This window comes from Eupeodes corollae, chromosome X, assembly GCF_945859685.1.
Source record: "Eupeodes corollae chromosome X, idEupCoro1.1, whole genome shotgun sequence".
NCBI lineage: Eukaryota > Metazoa > Arthropoda > Insecta > Diptera > Syrphidae > Eupeodes > Eupeodes corollae.
Window position 1 is genome coordinate 642088 of NC_079150.1, and position 13497 is coordinate 655584.

Genomic DNA, 13497 nt, shown 5'->3' on the forward strand with positions numbered 1-13497 from the left:
TTATAAAGTACCTAGTCTTAGGTGGTTAAAACTTCCGGTCAAAAAAGTGTTTTAAGGTAGATATTATGCTATATGTAGGTATTTGTTATAATCTATCTACAACAGTAAGTTATCAAGGATGTAAGGAAATGCTTTCTTTTATTTTAGTAAACCTACCCTGGCCCATTTTTAAACTTATATAAACTTTGTTTAGATCTTTATTTTTAGAGGAACATTAGACTTTGTAATTGTACATACCTACATAAATTTGATGACATTGTCTCAGTCGTAACATATCTAAATTTTAGCAAATGCAATTTTTTTCTGTCAGAGCAAAGTTTTTAAATTTGGGGTAATTTGTCTATACATTTAGAATAAACATAAAGTTTAACTACTGTTTTAAAATATAGGTACTAATAATAAAATTAAACTCCAAGAGAAATTTACGAAAAAAGCTTCATTTAATGATGCTATAGATCACCCGAGATAAGTTATGTTGAAAAAGCAGTTTTAAGCTTTAGGTGTCAAAGGTTGTAAACAGAATGGGAGAGTACAATAGCTTGGCCACCAAGATTTGGTCAAAAGCGTGGGCTTTTGACTATCGAAACGGGGTTTTATTTCTTTTCGTGCAGTAAGTAAAGTCAATTTTAGAAGTAATGATTTAGATTGAAAAAAATTCTATACCTAGTCTATATTAAAATATTTACTAAATTTTAGCATTGAAAAAATATTCAACATATCGTTGTTGTTGTTGTTGTTGTTGTTTCTGTTGTTGTTGTTGTTGTTGTTGTTGTTGTTGTTGTTGTTGTTGTTGCTCCAATTTTCCTTTTCAAAGTAGTTTGCCTTATAGGCATCTATGTATGTATTTGCTACTTTTTCGCTTGCAGCACTTGTGCTAGCTCCACTTAATCGACTTCGTTGTCTTAGGGGGCATCAGGCACCTCTATCTCTTTTTCTTTGTGCTGCTCTGAGACGTAGTCAATTTCTCCTTCTAACGACTCACTTTGTGACGTCATCCCTACTTAATTTTTTGCTGCACCTTCTCTCGCATCGATCCGCGCTTAGCAGCATTGTTCCTTTCCACAAGATTGGGCGTATGCCTTTTCCTCTTAGCATAAGCTTGTTATTGTCGAACTATCAGACTGGTGGCCTGGTGATGTTGCGGTGTATTGGAGTACCGCTGATGGCACCACATTAGAATCACCTGATGAATTGGCAGAGGATTAAGCAAATTGCTTAAGAGATATACATAGCAAGATGTTGAAATCGTTTAAAATTAGGTAAATCATATTTTTAGCTTAGTAAATTGCTAAGCATAAGTTTAAAATTTTACTAAATCGTTTATAATTTTACGCCAATGACTTCATGCTCAGATTTCTTATAAGTTTTGCTTTTCTATTCACATAAAAAACCACTCAAATTTATTTATTATAAATTAACAACATCGTAAATAAACATTATATATGAATATAGGATAAGAAAAACGAAAAATTAAACAAAAGTGCCGATTTTATATTTGGCATACCATCTCAGGTTGCCCTTGAAAAAAATCTTTTCTTCATTTTTAAAACTTATTTTTAAATTTTATTTATTTGTTTCTAGCTTTTTTAATTTTGTTTGTTTAATTAATAAAATATCAGACTTTTATACAATACCATTAAAAAAAATTTGTTCCTTTTTAAAAAGTGTATAATTTCAAAAATATTCTGTTAACATTTGAAGACCGTATCTTAAATATAGTCTTCCAATAATGGTAGAATTCTTAAAAGCCACCGCTCGCAGGTATAAAATGCAGATCTTGTAGCGCACTTTTTTTGAAATAACATTTTTAAATTTAGCTTAGGACATGCAACTCAAAGAGGGTAATTGATTTGAAATTTTTAAATCTACAGTCATTTTTGATTGGATGCAAATTTTGCATTAAAAGACAACTTTTGGAACAAAAAAAAATGATTTTAAATAACGAAATTGTTTTGTTATATTAATATTGCTTGAAAACTCTACGTCATCGTATAAAGTTAATTGTTTTTGATCTTTTCGATGGCAGCTCGTAAATCTCTCATATACCGATACCCGTGTTCTTAAATAAAGATAATCTAAATTACCAAAAATATTTCATTGAAAACTTTAAATCCATTTTTCTTTTTAAAGTATCCAAAGTAGTAGTATAGGTAGTTAATTGTCATTGTGAAAGTATCTATAAAGTGCTCTTAAAGAAAACAACAAAATAAAGCGAAAACATAAGGAAACAAACTGAACTTTAATCACTGAGTGAAAATACATTATACCGAAGAAAAATAAATAAAATAAAATTTTAACCCAATAAATAAATAGTTTAAACAAAAACATATCCGTTTTTTTACAACCCGTTGTAAGTGCTGTTTAAGTGAGTTTTTACCTCTCTTAAATTAACAAAAAATATTCCCTCCTGTCTTTAAAAGCACAGCCGAGGTTAGTAAAAACAAAACAAAAAATAAAAACAAACTCGATTTTATATAAAAATGCAAACAATTACACTTTATTATTCAGTAATTAAATAAAATAAAAACTGCTATACTACTATTATTTATAATATTAGAAATTAGCACACAAAAATACAAAATATATAAACAACACAAATATCCAAACACTCTTCACTTTGCATTAACTTCTGACACCACAGACCACACTCACAGCTGAAATAACAGAAGCATCCTTAATTAAAAAGACCAATATGGAGGACAGTCAAGTCGACAATAAATTTTACAAACTTTTGACTGCTATTGAAAACCTTGCGACAAATCTAAGGAAAGAAATTAAAGAACAAACTGAAACCTTTGAATAAAATTTTAACTCAATAATAGACAGAAACAACACAATTGAAGAGAAACAGGAACACCTAGAAAAGAAAAGAAAAGAAAAGAAAAGAAAAGAAAGGAAAAGAAAAGAAAAGAAAAGAAAAGAAAAGGAAAGAAAATATTTAGAGAGATGTATAAAGAGAAAAAAATCTTGTTATTTATAATATAAAGGAAACCGAAAAAAGCAACGAAGAATTAGTAGACAAGACACCATTTTACACCTTTTAAATACTTTTCTCGAAATAAAAACTGAATATTTTGAAATCGATTTTTGCAAGACGTCTAGGAAATAAAGGGGACAAAAAAAGACCTATTTTACTTGGATTGATCACACAAAAAAGAAAAGATACTATAATGAAAAACAAAGCGAAACTGAGACATTATAAAAAGGACATTATATACATAAAGGAAGACTACATAAACGAAGATTTTAATACGACAGTCCAAGAAAATAAAATATTTTCTAAACATCAAAATAATCAAAAATTGACATCAGAAAACGACATTGAAAAAAAAACGACAACGAACGTCTAAAAGAAATCGACAATATGACAACGATCCAAATGCAAATGAAAATGAACTAAAATGTTCGACCAAATTAAAGAGACCAAAAACAAATGAAAAAGACCAAAATGACAAACATAACAAAATAAGAAAAAACAGCATTTATAAATTTCTACAATCAAACCACAAAAAAATTAATAATATGAACAGTGACCAACGCAACAACTAGCAACAAAAGAAGCAAATTTTGAATAATAAGGACTCTACCCCAAGCCGATTAGCCATCGTGGGGAATGACGGCCAATTCCCTCCAAACTACACATCAAACCAAGACCAATCCAAAAACACTCTAGACATTAATTGTACATCCAATGTAAGAACATTAGCTACAGAAGCAAAACAATCAGAACTAAGAATAGCATTATCAACAATTAACTGGGATATTCTGGGACTAATTGAAAACCAGAATGATTATATTCTGTCACATTGGTGAGATTGGTGAGACCAAAGGCTTGCATGGGGTTGGATTTCTTATCAAAAAGAGTCTAAAGAACAGAATAATACTCGTAAATGTACGATTTTTTAGTGAAAGGATATGTAGCCTATGTTTAAAAATACAAAACACAAAAATGACGATAATTCAGGTTTATGCCCCGACCAAAACAGCAACTGACGAAGAAATTTCGAACTTCTACAATTTATTGGACAAAGTATATAATGAAACAAAAACGGAGATAATGTATGTTATAGGAGATTTCAACGCCAATTTAGGGAAACAGATTGACAACGATGAAGAAGTAATGGGACCATTTGGATACGAAGAAACAAAAGAGGAGACCTACTTATAAAGTGGCTGGAAGAGACGAATCTCAGATTTGCAAATTCTTTCTTCAAAAAGAGAGAAACACGGAAATGGACCTGGATTCACCCGAATGGGATAACAAAGAACGAAATTTACTTAGTTCTAACAAATAAACTCAAAACTATTAACGACATCTCCGTATTGAATAATTTTAAATTTGATAGTGACCATAGGCTAGTAATAGCAAAAATAAAAGTTGACCATAAAACGTTGAAAAGAAACAAACAAACACTCAGTATTCGTAGAATAATACCAACCGAAAATATTGAAAAATATAATGACATGCTTAAAAAAGAAAGAAGACTAAATATAACTACAAATAGAATAAACGAAAATTTTCAAAATACATATGATTCATTAGAGCACATAATAAAGAACTCGGCGAAAGTTTCAATCATGACTGCTGTTACTCCAAAACCTGATAAACTAACGGATGACACTAAAGCGCTGATAACCAGAAGAGATAACCTACGAAACAAGGACAACTTATCAGACCAGGAAAAAATTAACTAAGATACCTTCGGAAAACCATAAAAAAAGATGTGAAAATTGATAACCAAACATATAACGAAACAATGATAAAAGATATATTAAGCAACACAAAATCTATTAAAAAGACAAAATTATTCCTTGACAACGGAAAAGAGTGAATAACATCAATTAAGAACAAAAATAACGACACTGTTAATAGGATAGATATAAATGAGTCTGTTACCAAGTTTTTCGAAGAACTTTTCAAATCGACAAAAATAAAAGATGATAATATATCGATGGCGGACAGTTACTCCAACTTAAATACTGTTACACTTTTTACAAAAACAGATATTAAACAAGCAATTGACGATCTTAAGACAGATAAGTGTACAGGAAAGTGACGATTTTTAATGACATACTTATAACACAGCAGATTCCAATGAAAACAAGCTACAATTACGCTTATCCACAAAAAAGGAAATAAAGATGACATTAATAACTACAAACCAATAAGCAACATTTCTATGATATATAAACTGTTTCCAAAGTAATGTACACAAAAATTAAGGACACATTAAACAGAAATCAGCCAAGGGAACAAGCAGGATTCCGAGAATGTTTTTCAACAACAGACCATCTACAAACAATGAACCAACTAATTGAAAAAACTAACGAATTTGAAAAACCTTTGTATCTTTTATATATTGACTTCAGTAAAGCATTTGAATAAGTACAACATGACGAAATATGGACAGCGCTGACAAACCAAGGAATTCATCCTATCTTTATAAGGACGTTGAAAAATATATAAAATATGGCGAAAATAAAAACCGAAAGAATAGGAAGAGAAATAAAAATAAAGAGAGGCGTAAGACAGGGGGATCCAGTGTCACCACCATTATTCTCTGCCGTACTGGAAGAAATATTCAAGAAACTAAACTGGGACAATAGATATGGAAAAAATATTTGGGGACAATATTTGAGCAACCTTAGATTCGCTGATGATATAGTTCTCATTTCATCAACTTCCGGACAAATACAAAATATGCTCATAGAATTGACAAATGAATGCAAGAAAGTTGGACTTTATATCAACAAGTCAAAAGATAATGACTAACCGTATTAAAGATGACATAATGCTGGATAACGAACACATGTAGATGACTATACTTATTTAGGACAGACTAAGTCATTCATTAACCAAGAGAAAAAAAAAGTTTCTAGACGCATTACCAATAGTTGTAAACAATTTTGCAGTCTAAAACAAATATTACAATCTAATTTAAGGAACGAAACGCCAAAATATATACTAGACTCTGCTATTCTAAATGTTATGACGTATGGGTTACAGACTATATTCTTGACTTCAAGTTTACTTGACAAAATAAGAATGTGCCAAACCAAGATGGAAAGAAAACTACTTAACCTATACGAATTGGCCAGAGAGTGAGAAATAGCAAGGAGCAAAACTACTTAAATGGAATTGGGCAGGACATATATCTAGAATACAGGACCAAAGATGGACAAAAATCATTGGACGACCGAAGAAAAGATGGGCAGACGACTTGCTTAAAGAAAGACAAAGTTGGTACAATGACGCAAAAGATAGAGATCTTTGGGCAACATTGGGGGAGGCTTATGCCAGATCATAGAATTTTGACATGCATCCATTTATTTATTCAAAGTTTGCTCATATATTTAAGTTGATTTAAAAAAAAATCAATTTTATATACCTAGTAATTAATTCAAAAGAAACAGACAAATGTAAACAAAAATGTGAATAAATATTGTACAAAATATCAATAATGGCAAATAAAAACTTATAATAATAATAATAATCCATATTAAAACGTTCGCACGATATGTTCCCTAAAAATATTGAATATATTTACTTAAAGAAGTGAATTTTCTTCAGATGCGTCGCGTCGGAACTGTTTTGCATACATAAATCTCAAATGTTTTGATGCACCGCGTTTATGCATCGAATTCAACATCATAATCTATTATTTAAACCTTGCACAAAATATTTGTTTTTTATTTTGATTTGTTTATGTTTACATTTATTCATTGAATTAAATTCAAAAAAATTATTTTTTGTGTCCCTCACTACTTTTTGACACAAATCTCCTAAAAAGCTTCGTGCAAAAAATAAAATTGTTCCAACTTATAACAAATATAGTAGATGGAAAAGTAATATCAATAATAGTAAGGCTCAACTTGTATTTTCATGAGGAAGATTTTCACGCTGTTTTTTTTTCAAAATATTAAAACTTTTCCATTTTACATAAAACACAACCATCTTCCTAAACCCTGTTTTATCATTTTACTAAGCTTAAAAGATGATTTGCCCAATTTTAAACGATTTTATCTTCTCACTGTTTCTTTACAATTTGCTTAAGTTAAAATCACGAAATTGCTACTTTAACTTTTAGCGATTTGCTAAATTTATATGATATTATTCTTATAAGATCAGTGGATGGAAGGATCCAGTCAACAGTTGAGATTGAGAATTCAAAAAAAAGTCCGTTTAAGCGTATTTGCTTTGTCTATTTTCACGAGAGGGAATTACCAATTTACTATGTTAGCAAAACGAAAAGAAATTTTTTAAATTTTGGGCTCTCTAAGTAAATTGCTAAATATTTATAGCAAACTGCTTACTAGTTAATTGTTAAACCCTTAACACTATGTTGTTTAAAACTATTTTCCATTGAATTCAAGGAAGGTGCATTTAAAAAAAAAGGAGTACGTATTTCTCCTAGTATCCAAATGCAAAAGAAACTTTGTGTACTTTCAACCTCTCTGTCAGTATGCCGAAATATCTGTTAAAAAAAAACTATACACTTCACAGTGACTCAAAAAAACAAATTATAAAAAGAGAAGGGTCATTCTGAAAAAGAAAACAAAATAGCATGGCTTACAAGAGGTTCCTTACCTTAATATTTTAAGCCTGCTCTACTGAGACCCCTACCTAGATTTAAAAAAAAAATGAGAAGGATACTTTGCTGCAGTAATGGAAAGTCGCCCCATATTAAAAGATACAAAAATATTTGTTCCGACTAAATAGTTTCTTATTTGTCATTTGACCAATTAGAAAATGTGTTGCTTATATGTATTATCTATATTGAACATAAGCAACCTTAAGAATTTATAAATCATCAATTGAAAAAGTTGTACATCCAAAAATTGACAATTATGCATATTGAGAAATTTAGCTTTATTTCATAATTTTACCTAAAACTAGAATTGCTTCGCTAAGATTTTTTTTAATTCACAAGCACTCAAGGAGTTATTAGTACCCTTTATATGTCTATATTTAAACACAGTGTGAGCGTTAGGAAAATAGGGAAGGATACCAAAGATTGTTCGCCAACATACACTTTTGTATTGATTTTTTAAAGATTTTTCAAAAACTTTGTAACTTAGCCACCAAAATTCTTTGTCCCAACTTATTCTGGTGCAGACCAGTTCAATGCACAAAGTAGTGAAAAGTTACCTATCTTACAATTACTTTTGCATTGAACGAACGCAAATTCCTCAATACATGTAAGATTTTACTAACACTTTCATAAGCAATGAGTTTTTGAATTAGTTTTTTCTAACTTTCGAAAGCTTAGGTTTCGTAAACCAACTCGCGCAAGTAATTATAATTTTAATAAGCATGGTTTAAGTGCCCTAAATTGTACTACAATTTTAATGTCAAGTTAGCACTAAATTGTTAACTGCATCTAGCAACCTAGCACCAATTTTTTTCACCAAATCTAATTGAGAACAAAAAACCTAAATTTCGAAAAATGTAGTGCTAACTTGACCAATTTTAATCTATTACGAATGTTTGAATGGCAACCCGTTGTTAAAAAGCTCACTAATGTCGTTTTTAATCTTATTTAACTAAAAAAATTATTATATTATTCCAATTTGGAACCGTTGTGATTGTCTTAATTCAGCTTTGTTTAAAAAAAAAGACTACATCAGTTCACATTGTCAGCACTTTTTTTTTTAATTTATCATCGAGGACATTTACCAACTTTAACAAGCATAGCTAGGTTAGATTTTATATGAATAGATACTGATTTTTCTCGAATTATATCTTAGCGAAAATCACAATCTCTTGGCAAAGGTTCCTTTGATGCCTATTTCACTATACCAAAGATAACGTATCTATACCTAAATTATCCTAGATTGATAGTGAAATTACAATTGGAAACATTTAACTAGATATAGTTACCTACCCCATAAGTATTACGATAAACAAAAAAAAACAGATTTCCATCAACCAAAGCCCAAAAACCATCAAGCATACACATGTAGAAGATTTTCCTACTTTTCTAGTACTTTCCTTTAAAATCATGCGCTTCATTTTAAGGCGCATCCCATTTCCAATACTCATACAAGTATTTCGCCCTTGAGAAATCTGAAACGGTTGTATAATAATGGCGTCTGCTTTTCCGATTGCAGCCAATTGACAGTCGCACAGAGAGTCAACGACACGCCCATAAGTATTTGATTTGTGTTAAGTCCCGCCTTCTTCCGCGAGCGAAAGCCCATGTGTTCCCCTTAGGATCGGATATTCCACACAGAATGGTCGAACATTTTAAGTACTTAATTACAAGTCTGTGCCGTCATCACAATGATTTGTGGGCCTTAAAGAGGTTGGTTCAGAGGTTTTCAGCAGGCGCGTACGAATTGCTCTCAGAGTGCGTGTGCTGAAAATGTTGGTTCGGTGGCTATATAGGTAGCTACCTTTTACAAAAAATAACAATTTGAAATAACGTAAAATGACTCTCTCTATGCAATATAGAAAATGGAATAAAAGAAAAAGAAAAATATTTAATATACAAAAAAGAACGCTGCCCTTTAAAATTTCACTTTTTATTATTGGGAGAAGATTTTTTTCCTTGTTATTTTGTTGTTGCTGCAATGCTCGATGCTGTTTCTAATGCTGCTGCTGCTGCTTCCGCCGATACTACTACTGCTCCCTTTAGAATATATTTCCACATTTTTAAATTTATTAAAAAAGTATGTTCGCTAGAAAAAATAAATGAATGAAAAGATGGATGCAGTTTTCTTCGAATTTATTGAAGCGCGTTTTCCCAACGAGCAACAACATCAGCAATGGCATCAGGGCTCCACAAACGCCACCATCACCCACAACAAGGAGAAAAGTGAAGAAGGGAGTATGTTCAGTAGGACTCATGTTATTCATGCGATTGTTATTATTAAAAAAAAATAAAAATACATTTTCTGTATACCTACCTATATGGTTTCTTCTTTTTTATTTTGTTTTATGTTTTTTGTTGTTGCTCTGTTTTTCATTATATATTTTTTTTTATTATTTTTGCTTTATTTTTTCCAAGAGTTTTATGCCTTTCAGGCTAGTGAATATCGGAACCATAGTTGGGATCTTTATTATTCAGAAAATGTTGCAGCTGCAATTAGAAGATATTAAATAAAACAAAAAAATGTTGTTTCAATTATATCATGCAAATATTGAATTTCATATTGCGCTGAGATTTGTTTTTTGTGGAGACCTATGCATATAATATGTTGTTATAGAAACTTGTATCATCTTTTATAGCTGTTAAAAATAATTCAAAGGTATTACTAGATATATCTAGCCATGAGCGCTAGCAGAAAATTTTCCGGAGGAAACAAAATCAATAATTACGTTTTCAAAATTAAAATTACGTAGGTAGTTAAATAGTTTATAATTACCAAAGAATCAAGTTTGCAGGAAAATAGCAAATGTGTTTTGGAATATCGTCAAAAGTAAGAAATATTCGAATGGTATTCCAAATTGCATGCAATAACTAACGCACCTGTGAACAGATTCTCTTTAACATTAAGGTCGATAGACTGAGCACGCCGCACCATAAGAGGTCATTGTTCTAATATTGAAACTATTACTTTGTTTTTTTCTGTGTGTTTTGAGCTTCTATTTTATTGAAGTACCAATATTTGAGTGGACGTCTACGTATCAGGGTTCAATCCCTGCCTATGCCACCTAAAGTTTTTTTCACGGGTACTGCCTCTTCGGAGGAATTGACAAATTCTCCAAGAGTAATTCTTGTCATGAAAAGTGCTTTCTCAAATTTGCCGTTCGGATTCGGCTTGAAACTGTAGGTCCCTTCCATCCCTAACAACAGTACTCGCACACAGGTTGAATGGTTGAGAGTTGTCAGTTACTAGGCCCTAGTTTTCAAACGGATTGTAGCGCCACCCAATTCATTTTTTTAATTTTATGTCTACGTATCGACGCATAATGTTTTGTAGTTTTTGCTTACGTTTGGGTGCTGATCCATGATATTTTAGAGCCAAGGTATAGGACCAACTCGCACCTTTAATGCATCTTTTAATATGAGATATTTTTAGATGTCTAATAAAAGGTATCGTATATTGTTCTGATTCATATAAATCTGGTCCTAAGCAAAGTGTTTTTAATTACTGTCTATAATAAACAAACTTTCAACAATCCTCAAACTATTTTAAAAATTAGATTGCAAAAAGTTATCCTTCATTGTATGGCAAATTATTTCCCCTGCTTAAACATGGTTTTAGTTCTTGAAGACCAACTACCTACTTAACTTAACAAAAAATTGAAAATGGTTACCAAAGTAATGATTTGCATACTGATTTTTCTAATGCGTTAAATAGGTTAAATGACACGGTCTTGATTTTCACTCCAATACATTGAGATGGTTTGAATCTTATATAAAGGTGCGGTTTATGACATTACCCGTGTTTTGTTGGAAAATCTATCCATAGTATAGTAGGATTTTACACGAATATACACAATATACATGGTATGAATAACACCGATAAAAGTTAGAGTAGAATCTTCCTATGGATGGGTTTTTGACATTTATACGAATCTCGAATGGATCTCGTTCTCAAATATTGGTACGATTGATATTGTATTTGTATCTCGATGGACGTGTTCGTTGAGTAGTTATGCATTTGGAATCATTGGGGGAAAAATCAATCTATTGTTGTTGATATTATTAAGTTTTGCTAGTGAAAATGGACTAACTGGCCTTATTTTGCATTAGAGAACAATAGAAAAGATATTTATGTGTTGCTATGTTTCCACCAAAGGTTTATCTCAGTTTAGATAAAATAAATCATTATGTTGTTTCCACCACAAGAAAATTGAAAAATGATTAAGTTTGACAGCACTTTCTTAAGTGCAAATGTTGTTTCGATGTTTCTTATGATTTGCAAGTGAGATAGTTCGTGTTAAACAATGAAAAACTGAATAGTTCCGCGCCATATAAGAATATGCTACCTTTTCCATGTGCAATTTTTTTCAATTTGATTAAAACAAAACTATATTTTTTGTACAGAAACATGCAAATAAACAGACCATAATGAATTATCTGTAAAACCGACCAACCAAATTTGGACTCGACTCCTATACCCGTCGGCATTCGAGTCGAATCAAGTTCATTTCAACTCGATTTAGGTATATAAAGAATTGAGGCGAGCTTCAAGCTCGCTTTAACACCACATAATAATGTATTAGTCTACGAACAAACCCCCTCCTTGAAGCAATTGGTAAATGAACTTTTTTATAGAATCCCAATTTCCACATGTTTTCTTACTATTTCTTCTTGAAAATGGTCCATTTTATTAGTTTTTTTTTTGTTTGTCAAATGTGATTTTCTATCTTTTCACCGAAATTTTTCAACTTGATGATATTTTATTCCAAAAGATCAAGGTCATATTTCATCCTAAGCTAACGGTTTGCATTTAACATGTTTTAATGGGTTCATTAAAACGCAATAGTTATTCATTTGTTATTAATTAAATAGCTCAATTATAAGAACTAGAAAGTATGTATTAATTTACAATTATTAATTGTTCAAGAATGGTTGAGTTTAGGCGCGTTGACGGCTGGATAGAGAAGAGCGATAACCTCCAAACATGTGGCCGGAATTTAATTATGACGAAGCGAATTCAGTAATGATTTTAGAGAAAAGAGTTCATTGCTGTTTCCTGACACTGTAAAACTCAACAACTTTCAAATTAATTGCATTAATTGCATTCCTTACTTGGTTTCATTTAACTTAACTCTAAGGAATTTTTCGACTCTTTTACAATCAGAGCAATAGTTCATGTAATGTAAGGCCGCTCCTTGAATACTGTTGTTTAATATGGGATCTCTAATATAATATCCACTCAAATCGAAACGAAAGGTTCCAAAAGCGTTTTGATAGACTTTATTGGAATATATGGATGCCCCCTTATCTAACCACATGTAATTTAATTGGTCTCCAGTTTTTAGAAAGTATTTTTAGGAAGTGTTTTGAAATAATTTGTATTAGGGACATTATCATTAATCAAATAAATTATGCTTTTCCTTTGTAGATAAATATATTTGTTCAAACTAAGATAGGGCGAACCTTATAAAATAAATATAATGCAAGAAAATATACGCAGATATAAGTATTTTTCTTGATTTATCTTAGCTAAAATAATTCTTTGAAATATGCACAGCCAAAATTTTAGTTGAAAAAATATTAATATGAAATAAATTGGGTGGCGCAACGGTCCGATGAGAACTAGGGCCTAGTGACTTACAACTCACAACCATTCCGAGTGCGAGTAATGTTGTCAGGAATGGAGTGGACCTACAGTTTATATGCCGAATCCTAACGGCTAATTTGAGAAAGCACTTTTTATGAAAAGAAAAGACCGTGAAAAGACTTTAGATGGCATAGGCAGGGATCAAACTCAAGACCTCTGGCATGACAGTCCAATGCACTAACCATCATGCCAAGGGTATTATATACATATAAAAAAATATTATAAGAGTTAATTCCTAGACATTTTAAAGCTAATTGC